Source organism: Hylobates moloch, unplaced genomic scaffold (assembly GCF_009828535.3).
Source record: "Hylobates moloch isolate HMO894 unplaced genomic scaffold, HMol_V3 SCAFFOLD_6, whole genome shotgun sequence".
Lineage (NCBI taxonomy): Eukaryota > Metazoa > Chordata > Mammalia > Primates > Hylobatidae > Hylobates > Hylobates moloch.
Window position 1 is genome coordinate 49,859,719 of NW_026652281.1, and position 13,353 is coordinate 49,873,071.

Below are 13,353 nucleotides of genomic sequence, written 5' to 3' on the forward strand. Positions count from 1 at the left end.
TGAAATCACTGGGAGCTCCATAACCATATAATGTACTGCGCCACGTGGGCTGACTCCCTGGGATTCATTCTCCCTTACATGTGCAGAGAACAGACAACAGAGCGTGCCTGCCACCTGATGGCATCAAGCATACGGGAGGCTGCCCAAGGTTCGCAGCTTTGGGCACCGCATCATGTTTGGCCCAGCAGAGAGGATTTGGCCCAGTGGGGCATGTGCATAGCGCGTATTCAGTCACAATGATCAGGATTTGTGCCAGATATTGAAGAAATGGGCCTTCATGGGATTTTATAAGCCTGAAGCCAAAAGAGAGAAAAAAATGGCAGTGATTGCGTGGTATTTGAGAGAACTCTGTGCTTCAGTCCATATGAGATACTTTTAGAAATAATAAAGGGAAACTTTGAGGGACTCCAGGTATTTCAAATAGTGGGTAGAAGCAGGCCCTAGAGAGTCCTTTTATTACAATTACAACTGTGGTATCTGGCCTCCCACAGGCCTCCCAGCAGTCCTTGGCTTCTGATATTCACATCCTTGGGTAGAGCCCATATACATTAATTAGTGCTGACCCATGTGACCAGTAGAATACTGTGGAAGTGATGGTGTATGATATCTGAGGTTAGGACATAAAAGGCGTTGCAGCTTCCACCTTGTTTTTTTTTTTTTTGATTGTGGGAGAAACTAAACTTCATGTCTTAAGGAAAACCAAACCATCCTATGGAAAGGCCCACAGGGAGGGTAACAGACCTCCCACCAAAAGCCGGCACTTGCCATCCATGTGCGTAAGCGTATCTTTCACACGCAGTCTTCAGATGACTGTGTCCTGACCCACATCTGACTGCAGCCTCATGAGATGTTGAGCCAGAACTGCTCAGACAACCCTCTTCCAAATTCCTAATACAAGAAACAAAGAGAAATACTAAGAAGTGTGATTAATAGTTTTTTTTAAAGTCACGAAGTTATAGAATAATACGGTATGCAGAAATATGAACCCCATTTTTACTCACAGGATACAAAGACCTGAGGAGAGTTTGGATAAGACTTGAATTGCTCCCTAAGTATAGGATGGGATTTGGCTGGGTGCTGAGACAATGAGAAGCCTTTCTTGAAAGAAGGATGTATATTGCTTAAGGCAGAAACACAGATACATCTATATTCAAAGGGACAGATTTGTTCAAGTTTGGGTCATAATCTTGAAAGACACAATCCTGAGTGCCATAAGATCCCAAAAGATCAAGTTTCCTAATGATCAATATTCCTAAAGCCTAAAATTGCTAAAGTCTGAAATCCTGAAAATCACAATCACAGGATAGTTGCATTGTTAGGCAGAACAGTTACCTGGTTACTGCCTTTTTGCAGAAGAAAATGAATTTCACTTGAATCCCCAAGCTATAATGACAGATTTAGAACTAGGTGCAATCAAGGCTTTAAAAGTGAATTTCAAGGTGTTACCAATAAAGTTTGCTTTTTTCCATTCAGCCAATGTATTTGGCAGAAAATTCAGATGAGAGGATTGGCCACATGTTACAGCAACAATGAGAACTTCAGTTTAAAAATGCGTCATTGCCTGCGTTGGCATTTCCTTCAGCTGATGATATTCCAGGAGCTTCTAATGAATTGAAGCTGCCTGAAGAAGATCATGAAGTTGCTTACTGATGCATAAATAATTATATGATGGTAGGATAAGAAGACACTTAAGCAATGGTGTTGCTGTTTGATCACCAGTATCGTTTCTGCCAAATTTGTGGTCTGTATATAACTGCATGTGGAATAGATTTCTGTGTATGCAAAACAACACAGAAGCATGGCACAGAAGATGGGAAATTGTAATAGAAAATCTTCATGTCTGTGTATATCAAATCATAGAAGCATTTCAAAAAGAGCAGCACCATGCAGAAAGTGAAGGTGAACATTTTGTCTGAGAAAAGCCATGTCCTGAAAGAAAACAAATCAGCTACTCATTGTGATGCTAGGGTTCAAAATATTGTTAATGTTGTGAAAGTCAGCCAGCTCTTATGAACGATCTCTGTGCAATTGCCCATAATCTATCCTTGTAATACACATTTTTCAAATGCTAAATTTTCTTTTTAGTTTTCTGGAGTTTTTTTCTTTTTTTCAGTTTTTTTCCCAGTATTTTACATTCTCAGCATTTTTTTTCTTTTGCAGTTCTCTGTGATATGTATTTTATCTTTGCATCATTTCCAATACTGGAAGTATAAATCAGGTAGAGACTTCTAGAAATTTCTAATTTGTTTTATGCATTTTTTGTAAATATGATTCCATGAAAGTGCATTATCACAACATTGACTTCGAATGCAAGCATTGGAGCATGTATGTAAACACACTGGAATTTCCTCAGTAAATGAAGACAATTTTTGTATATCTGCATTTGTGAAAGATAAAATTTTTCGAGATCTTGGCTCTTTGGGTGATTGGTACAGTGGTGACCCATTCTGGTTTTCGATCAATCATGTCAAAAGACTTAGTTCGTCCCTCACAGTATTTAGGACAGCAGTCCTAAAACACACTATTAACAACCATAGTGGTAGGTATTCATACATTTCGCTTTTGACCTATTTTTTTATGAATATAGTTCATCTGCTCATAACTGTTGTATCAGTGTGACTATCAGTATACCTGAATGTTCATACTTGAAATCTGTGTTATTATTGCTTATGTTATTGGGTAAAGTGGCTTATGAAGTGTTCTGCTGTGTTTTGGTATGTTTCTCAAATAAATCTCCTTTTAAAAACGTAAATATCTTTTAAATTTTTTTTTTTTTTTTTTTTGAGACAGAGTCTCACTCTGTCCCCCAGGCCGGAGTGCAGTGGTGACATCTGGGCTCACTGCAAGCTCTGCCTCCTGGGTTCACGCCATTCTCCTGCCTCAGCCTCCCGAGTAGCTGGGACTGTAGGCGCCTGCCACCAGGCCCAGCTAATTTTTCGTATTTTTAGTAGAGATGGGGTTTCACCGTGTTAGCCAGGATGGTCTCGATCTCCTGACCTTGTGATCCACCCGCCTCGGCCTCCCAAAGTGCTGGGATTGCAGGCATGAGCCACTGCGCCCGGCCTTAAATATTTTTAAAATTACTTTTTGCAGAGTTATGGTGTCAGGATTTTTATCTTTTGTGAGTTCAACATTTGGATTTATGGTGTTCGTGGGTGTGTCTTTCAGGATTATCATTGGCTTCCATTTGTCCACAGTGTTGAACATACAGTGCAGCAAGGAATTAGGTGAGATAGATTGGCTAGATCTAGGTTAGGGAAACCTTTATTTCTAATTTTAGGGCCTTGGATATAAACTAGAAGGCACTGGATATATGAGGTAGAAGAATAATGAAATAAATATTGGTTTTCCAGAATACTGTCTCATCTGGTGATTAGGAGTTGAATGAAATAGAAGCAAGAAGACATTGGAATGAATAAATTGGTTGAATAATTTAATAACTGCAGATGGTAAATATGAATGAACTAAAAAACAAATACACTAGTGAAACTGGACTTTACATATTTTCAAATATAACCTTACTTTAGAAGACCAAGTAATATTAAACATTTCTTGTAAATCTTTGACTTAGAAGATTTTTATTCATTCATTAAAAATATTATTTAATAAGTTGGACATATATTATTAATAAATTTAATTCAACAAATATTACAATTAATCTTTACACAGTGTCAGCAACATGGGAGCAATTAATAATTTAAACAGTTTAAATAATTTATTATCCTCTGAATTTATAGATAAAAATTTTAAGAAAATGAATAAAAGTATTTCTCCTTTATAGTTTCGTTCGGTGATTTTGTTGTTTGTTAATTTCTACTTTGAAATTGCAAGCAGGTGTCTGAGAAAGAATTTCACTTTTCTCTGTCAAGATAGGTACTGACCTGGCCAGATAATCCCATTTGCTGGAACTGGGAAAGGAGAGATTAATTATTACTTTTATCTTCATTCAGCTGCATCTCATAGTCTTCGTTTTTATTTCTATCTTGCACTTCACCGTTTTTCTCAAGAACTCTCATCTCTGTGGAGGAAAAAATATCAGTATTTGTGCCCATACCTAACAGTTGTCTGGGTCTACAGCTCTGAATGAAAACTAACATACCACACACCCAAAAGATGAAGTACTTATATCACCTTTACAGGCGAAGTATTCATGTCTATAACCACAAATCTAATCATTTAGCTGAGGTGCTAAGGGGCAGTTTTTGGAAATCTGTAGGGAATTTCTAGAGAAAAGGATATATTTAAGAATAGCTCACTTCTAATTTATATAATCGTTCTAATGTTCATGACATTTAAAAAAATTTGAAGGTTGTGATTATTAATGGTTGTGAAATTAATTTAGTGTTATGATAAGCATTTTTAAAACATGAAATAAAATAGTATTTAACAAAAAATGTCAAAATCAGTGGTGCATAGCAAGGATAGGTACTATGTAATAAAGCTTTTGATTCATGTTTTATATATGTTTGTTTTTGTGTTGGCCACGCTGTAATATTACCTCTTATCTGGGTCATAGTTAACATTTTTGAAAACTACTGATATTTTGGAATACAAATCCTGAAGTATAAAACGATTTTCCACCAAGAAGCAGCCTCTCTGCTCCTTCTGGGATCTCCGTCTGGTTTAGCCCACCCGCCTGCCTCCACTCCTGCTTCCACCTTGTCCATCAGGGTGACCCAGAAGTCCTACAAGGTGTCCACCTCTGGCCCCCGGGACTTCAGCAGCTGCTCCTACACTAGTGTGCCCAGTGCCTGCATCAGCTCCTTGAGCTTCTCCTGAGTGGGCAGCAGCAGCAGCTTCCTGGGTGGCCTGAGTGGAGGCTATGGTGGGGCCAGCGGCATGGGAGGCTTCACCACCCTCACGTTCAACCAGAGCCTGCTGAGTCCCCTTAACCTGGAGGTGGATCCCAACATCCAGGCCGTGCGCACCCAGGAGAAGGAGCAGATTAAGACCCTCAACAAGTTTGCCTCCTTCATAGACAAGTTACGATTCTTGGAGCAGCAGAACAAGATGCTGGAGACCAAGTGGAGCCACCTGCAGCGGCAGAAGACGGCTCAGAGCAACATGGACAACATGTTCCAGAGCTACATCAACAACCTTAGGTGGCAGTTGGAGACTCTAGGCCACGAGAAGCTGAAGCTGGAAACGGAGCTTGGCAACATGCAGGGGCTGGTGAAAGACTTCAAGAATAAGTACGAGGATGAGATCAATAAGCGGACAGAGATGGAGAATGAATTTGTCCTCATCAAGAAGGATGTGGATGAAGCTTACATGAATAAGGTAGAGCTGGAGTCTCGTGTGGCAGGGCTGACTGACGAGATCAGCCTCCTTAGGCAGCTATATGAAGAGGAGATCCGGGAGCTGCAGTCCCAGATCTTGGACACATCTGTGGTGCTGTCCGTGGACAACAGCCACTCCCTGGACATGGACAGCATCATCGCTGAGGTAAAGGCGCAGTACGAGGAGATGGCCAACCGCAGCCAGGCTGAGGCTGACAGCATGTACCAGATCAAGTATGAGTAGCTGCGGACGCTGTCTGGGAAGCATGGGGATGACCTGCAGCGCACAGACTCGGATCTCTGAGATGAACCGGAATATTAGCTGGCTTCGGGCTGAGATTGAGGGCCTCAAAAGCCAGAAGTTTCCCTGGAGGCTGCCATCGCAGATGCCGAGCAGCGTGGGGAGCTGTCCGTTAAGGATGCCAACCGCAAGCTGTCGGAGCTGGAGGCTGCCCCGCAGCAGGCCAAGTAGGACATAGCGCGGCAGCTGCGTGAGTACCAGGAGCTGCTGAACGTCAAGCTGGCCCTGGACATTGAGATTGCTACCCATAGGAAGCTGCTGGAGGGCGAGGAGAGCTGGCTGGAGTCTGTGATGCAGAACATGAGTATTCATCCATAGGAAGACCACCAGCGGCAATGCAAGAGGACTGAGCTCCGCCTATGGGGGCCTCACAACTCCCAGCCGCAGCTACCGCCTGGGCTCCAGCTTTGGCTCTGGCGCGGGAATCCAGCTCCTTCAGCCGCACGGGCTCCACTAGGGGCGTGGTTGTGAAGAAGATTGAGACACGCGGTGGGAAGCTGGTGTCTGACTCCTCTGATGTCCTGACGTCCTGCCCAAGTGACAGGTGCGGAAGCCCCTCCCAGCCTACTCCTCCTGCGGCTGCCCCAGAGCCTGGGAGGGAGACCGTTGTGCAGAGTAGCACAGGGAACGGGGGACCCACCGGAGGCTCAGCCCTAGCCCTCAGCTCACCTGCCCGGGAGTTTACTGCCTGGGGACCCCCCTTGTCTATTATTTCTCCAGCTGCAAAACAATTTAGTTCCTTTTTTTTTTTTTTTTTTTTTTCCAAAATAAAACCTCAGGTATCTCTGCCAGAAAAAAAAAAAAAAAAGATTTTCCAGTTAAGTAGTAAATTTCTGAATAATTTTTCTCCCAAATTAGAAATAGTGGTAATAGAAAATGGAAACAGATTATATAAGTAGCTACAAGAAGTTTCACACTCCTGTAAATTGTTCTATGACCTGTAGTTATGTACAAAATAAAAGTTCATAATTCTAACATTAGCTCCAAAAATGATGTAATTATTGACCTTAGGATAACAATATCAACACTTCCTATGCAGGTCTCTTTATCTAAAACTATTAAGAAAAAAGTAGTAGTAAATATCTTTTCAGAAGATTGTTGCAGTATGTGACAGAAAATGACTAGAATGACTTGTGGATACAGCATATGCAGCATTGAGCAGCAGTGTGCTTCAGTTAAGTTCCTAAGAAAGTTACGTTTATTCCTTGTGTATGTTTCTCTGACAACAAATTAATCATCCACCTTTTCAATGCAGTCCAAAGCAAACTATATTTTATGACACAAAGTCATTAAAAACTATGATCCAGGACAATACCTACAAAATGAAAGTAAAAATAAGAGAGAGAACATCAAAAATGCTTGTTAGAGTAACATTTTAATGAATTCAGTATAATAAATTTTTCCCATGACCTGTGATATTTGCATTAATTACTGCATCAATAATCTTGCATAGCAATATCTGGCTACATGGAATTATATGCTTTGGGGTCTGCTCCTCATTTCATACCCTGATAGTCTAGTCATCCTGTCCTTTAACAGGATAGCAATAGTTGATGATATTGACAAACTTTCAAATTATGGTAGAATAGAAATGTAGAAAGAGCAAATTGGCTTAAATTTAAAACCATATCCATGTTCTAGTAATTGATATAAACACCTGGAGTTTGAGCAGTGACTTGCTAATTAACTCCCATGTAACTTGGATTTTTCCTGCACATTTGCAATCTACATTTCAATGCAAATTAATTCAGTTCAATCCAGTAAATATTTGTTGATTCTCACTTAAATAGCAAGCACTGTTATTTTGCTGTTATGCTTCCTGCTCTCAAGGTGTTTATAATCAGGAAAAAGAGATAAGCAAGCACATAACTCAGAAATCAAGGCAGAATATGCTTAATGCCTTGGAAAAGATTACCTATAGAGTGCTTTAGAATGCTTATTCAAACAGAAAAAGGTAGTAGCATGAGTTTTGACAGATAATACTATCTCAGAGGGGGTATTGTAAGGATTAAATGCAACATATAATCCAGAGGGAACAACTGAGACAGGGTCTTAGCAAATATTAGCCATCGTTATTTTCATTTTTATAGTTGCTGCTATTTTTATTTTCCAGTGTAGCTTATTTAAATAAGAATGATCACATTCGTGTAGCTATCTGCATTTGCTATTTTGGTTGCCTTGAATTCACTGGGTCAGAGAGCTGACTAAATCAATTATATTGATTTCAAATCAATACATAAGTAGGGCATGGTAGATTTTTAACACCTGCAGTGCATTAGTTGTACCTGGTTGTTGCTATCACCACCTCTTCTGAATTCCACAAGAAACTCCCTCTTCAGGTTTGTTGGGATTTCCAAAAGAAGAAACATATCTGGGAGTGAAAATTATTTTCTTGGTTTTCCTAGAGACTTCATTGTTCCTGTTGACATTCCTCTCTCCCTAAGTTGAGGAATTTCACAGCAAACTTTCCTAGCTCGTGAACTCCATCATTCCTCTTAAAGCTTAGCAGCACAAGGATCACATCATAGCTCATCAGAGGACTGTCTGCTTTGTCTGTGATATCCAGCTTAAGGGGCTCTGGCGGCTTGTCTTTGATTTTTATAATTATTATAACTATAGTTGAAAACATGTTTTGTTTTTCTATCTTCTCAGTTAAACACTTTGGGGAGTAGGAGGAGCTTATCAGTTACTTAAACACTGAAATGTTTAATGTTCAGTTGCTATTATGCATTTAAGGTGTGGCAATGCAAAAGTCGTTCTTTCTTTAGTGGGCTGTGATGAATGTCCCTACGTGCTTCACAGAGTATGAGCAATCAAATCTCACGTTACTTCTTTGAGAATGAAAACCGGTTTCTTTATGTCTGTTCCACATAGAGTCTGGCAAAGTTAATTCTCAATCAAGGTATCAGAAAGACTAGATGAAGCCAATGTATTAATTATTTTTTATTTACTCCTGTCTTTGTATTTAATGCAAATTATGTGTAAGATAGTAAATTTGGCTAAGAAATCATTGCACTGATCAACTTAAGAAAAATTCCAAGGACTTTCTCTCTCTTCATCATTTGTTGTGGTAATGCCAAATGTTGTTGGTGTTTTTTAATGAATGACATTCTTTGGGGATATTCAGATTGTTCCATGTATGTCTTGGACAAATATTCATATTTTCCATTTAAAGGCAAAAAGGATGTATCCTAGGAAATAAACAGATATATAGCAAGGTTCAAGGGTTGCATGTTAACCTCCAGTTAGATTGCTCTGATAGGAGACAGTTCCGTGTGATTCAGAGAAGAGGTCACTGGAACTCAGGAATGAGACTAGTTCCAGATTTGCTACTCCCTAGTTGCATGACTTTAGACAACTCTCTTATTAATTCCATATAAGCTCAGTGTTCTCATCTGTGAAATAAAGAGGTGCATCAAATAAACCTTGAAGCTGCCTGTGGGCTCTATAATTGCACAAATCTAACAAGCTATTACCAGAAAGATAAAATTAACCGGGCATTGGAATTGTGTACAATATCTAGCACACGCTAAAGAAAAAGACAAGGTAGGGAACTTGAATTATTAATTTCTCAGATATACTGAGTATTTACTATGTCCATGACATTGGGCTAGATGGTGTGTGTGAGTGTGTGTGTGTGTGTGTGTGTGTGTGTGTGTGTCTTGAGTGTGGCAGGAATCCTAACCTTAAGGGGCTTAGAATCACCCAGTGAGGAAGACTAAGTGTTTGCATGAGTAATCCTCATGCTAAATACAAACAAGGAACCTTCATTTTTAGGAAATTAAGGCACTTGAGGCAATTTTAGGCAATTGAGGCACAATTCATTTTATCTTTTTAAGACAACCCTTGATGTTCTGTGATAAATGGCTCAATCTAAAATTACTACAGAGTAAAAATAATTTTACTGCATATCAAAGCATCACAATTTGTAGGCAAAATGTGTTGGTGTGCCTGTTTAAAAAACAAGTAATTAGGCCAGAAAACTCCTCTTTTTGGTTCTGCCTTTCCTGAAGACAAACCAGTCCCAATCCCTGACTGATAATAATTTGTAAAACAGGTGGTAGGGCTGAACAGACAGATTAGGGATAGGTGTTAATCAAATTCACCCTGGTATGTTTTTATAGGCAACCAGCGAGGAAATGGCTAGAGTTTGGGGCTGCTGGGTTCTGTTAGGTAAATGTTTAGCTTTGATTAATGATGCTACCAGGCAACATTTTCTAACCACATATAACATGTTAGAAATCTATATCTTCACATAGGCTCCTCCCATTTCTATTGCAAATTGTTCACAGTGTCCTCATTTCTGAGGCAGCCAAGCACTTAAAAAGATTTTTCTCAGTTCAGGTTTTGATTTTTCTTAAATGCTCAATAATAGATGAAAAGAAGCTTATAAATAAACCGTTCTTGATTCAGTATATCAACAGTAAGCTAATTTGTCAAAGAAACAAGCAGAAGATGTTTTTTGAAAATATGTATTTATTACACAGTTCACATACTGAGGCTGAGGAATGCCAATTGGTTTATGAACATAGATTTCTTGTAGACATATATGTGAAACATTGACGGCTGTTTATCAGGAAGAGAGGAACACGATTAGATTCGTGTTTTAGAAAGGCAATCTGGGATGAGAAAGAAAAATGGGAAAATAATTTAAAAATATGTTAACTTCAATGATTCAAGTGAATGGCTATCAATATTTGTGCTAGGAGATTTGGAGGTGAAGCAAGAGGGCCAAATAGAATCCTCCAGTGATCATCTCCCACCCCTTGCAGGAACACCAGATGGAACTATCCACAAAAGCAAGCACCTCTATGCCAGGTGTGGTGGCTCCCACCTGTAATCCTGGCACTTTGGGAGGCCAAGGCAGGTGGATGGCTTGAGCCCAGGAGTTTGAGACCAGCCTGGGCAACAATATGGCAAAAACCCATCTCTACAAATAATAAAAAATCAGCCAGGCATAGTGGTGCATGCCTGTAGTCCCTGCACTTGGAATGTTGAGGTGGGAGAATCACTTGATCCCAGAGGCAGGGGTTAGAGTGAGCTGAGATTGTAACACTACACTCCAGCCTTGGTGAAAAAGCAAGGCCTCGTCTCAAAAAGCACCTTTATAAGAACCAAAAAGCATGTGAGTTATCACAGTACTTGGTTTTAACATCACATTAAGGAAAGAGACACTAAAGAGGGTAGGAAAGACAGTCTTGAATCTCCTGAACTATCCCTCCTCCATCTCCCAGCTGCACAGTATAGCACTGAGAGAGAATCTATGTGCTTGACAGAGGGGAAGTGCAGTGATTGTGGGCTTTGCATTGGAACTCAGTACCACCTGTTACAGCAGAAAGCAATACAGGGCAGAACTCAGCTGGTGCCCATGGAGGGAGGATTTAGACTAGCCCTAGGCAGAGGGAAATCACCCGTTCCAGTGCTTGGGAACTGAGTTCCAGCCAACCTCACTACCATGGGCTAGAATCCTAAGTGATCCAAGTGATCTAGAATCCTAAGTAAACTTGAAAGGCAGTTTATGGCACAAGGACTGCAAGTCCTGGTGCTATTCTGGGCTCAGAGACAGTGTACTTGGGGTACACATGACCTAGTGAGACACCAGCTAGAGTGGCCAACAGAGTGCTTGCTTAACGCCTCCCCCAACCCCAGGCAGCACAGCTTGCAGTTCCAGGAAAGACTCTTTCCCCCTGCTTAAGGAGAGGAGAAAGGAAAGCAAAGAGGACTTTGTCTTGCAACTTGGCTACCAGCTCAGCCACAGCGGATAGGGCACCACGCAGGGTCCTGAAGTCCCCATTCCAGGCCTTAGCTCCTACATGACATTTCTAGACACACTGAGGGCCAGAAGGGTACCGCTGCCTTGGACAGAAGGAGCCAGTTCCCTCAAGATTCATCACCTGCTTATTAAGGAGCCATTGGGCCTTGAATAAACATCAGCAGTATCCAAGAAGCACTTGCCATGAGCGCTTACTTGGGTGAGACCCTGTACTGTGCTGCCTTCCGGTGTGACAGTGGATTCCCAGCTGTAGTGGCCACAGAGACACTCCTTCTGCTTCGTGAAAGAAGAAGGAAGAGTAAAAAGGTTTTTTTCTTGCAGCGTGTAGCAGCTCAGCTACAGTAAAATAAAACACCGAGTAAATTTCTAAAATCCCCAGTTCCAGACCTTAGTTCCTGGACAGCATTACCAGACCCATCCTGGGGCAGACGGGAACCCACTTCCCTGAAAGAAGAGACCCAAGCCTGGCAACATTCACCACATGCAGACTAAAGAGCCCTTGAGCATTGAAAAGAACATCAGTGGTAGCCAGTCAGTACTTACCACACGGGCAGTGGTGGCCATGAGGAGAGACTCCTGCTTGAGGAAAAGAGAGAGGAAAAAAAAAAGAACTTCGTCTAACAACCTGAGTACCAGCTCAGTCACAGTAAAATAAAGTACTAAGTAGATTCCTAACATTCTCACCTCCAGGTCCTAGCTCTTGCACACCATTTCTAGACACACACTGAGCTAGAAGGGAACTCTCTACCCTAAAGGGAAAGACACAAGCCAGGCTTGATTCACCACCTGCCAACTAAAGAGCCCTTGGGCTTTAAATAAACATCAGTGGAAGACAGACAATAGTCACTGCAGGCCTTGGGTGAGACCCAGTACTGTGCTGACTTCTGTCTGACCCAGCATAGTCCCAGTGGTGGTACCACACGGGTGCTTCTATCACCCCTCCCTCAACTCCAGGCAGGTCAGCTCAGAGAGACAGAAACTCCATTGGTTTGGGGGAAAGTAAGGGAAGAAAACAAGAGTCGCTGCCTGGTAATCCAGGTAATTCTCTCAGATCTTACCCAAGACAACCAAGAGGGTATCTCTATGAGTATGCAAGAGTCACAGCATTACTGGGTTTGGGAAGGCATCTAATGCAGATATGGCTGCAGTGACCAAAGACTTAGATCACAGCACTCAATTCTCTTTGAGTACTTGGAAAGCTTCCCTAAGAAGAATGGGTACAAAATAAGCTCGGAATACAACAAACACCTCACTCTTCAATGCCTAGACATCGATGAGCATCCCAAAGTGTCAAGACCATCCAGGAAATCATGATCTCACCAAGCAAACTAAATAAGTCATCAGACACCAATCCCAGAGTGACAGAGCTATGTGATCTTCCAGACAAAGTATTCAAAATAGCTGCACTGAGGAAGTTGAACAAAATTTAAGGTGACACAGAGAGAAATTCTGAATCCTATAAAATACATTTAACAAAGAAATTAAAATTAGTTTTAAAAATTCAAGCAGCAATTCTGCAGCTGAAATGTTCAATTAGCATAGTGAAGAATGCTCTCAACAGCAGACTCTCTCAACAGCAGAATTGAGTAGAAGAAAGTATTAGTGAGTCTGAAGACAGGTTATTTGAAAACATACAATCAGAGATTGTATAAAAGATTAAAAAACAATGAAGCATGCCTACAAGATCTAAAAAATAGGCCCAAAAGGGCAAATTTAAGAGTTATTGGCCTTAACGAGAAGGTAGAGAAAGAGATGGGAGTAGAAAATTCATTCAAAGCAATAACAGAACTTTCAAAACCCAAGAAAAGATATCAATATTCAACCACAAGAAGCTTATAGAACACCAAGTAGATTTAATCTGAATAAAACTACATTAATACTTTTAATAATCAAACTCCCAAAGTTCAAGGATAAAGAAAGAATTCTAAAAGCATCAAGAGAGAAGAAACAAATAAGATACAAAAGATCTCCAGTACATCTGACAGCAGACTTCTGAGTAG

The 13,353-nt window shown here is 40.8% G+C and overlaps 1 pseudogene; it reads left to right on the forward strand.

The window, feature by feature from the left end:
* The window catches only part of LOC116470540 (keratin, type II cytoskeletal 8-like), an 82,940-nt pseudogene that overhangs the window by 46,447 nt on the left and 23,140 nt on the right, over positions 1-13,353 (forward strand).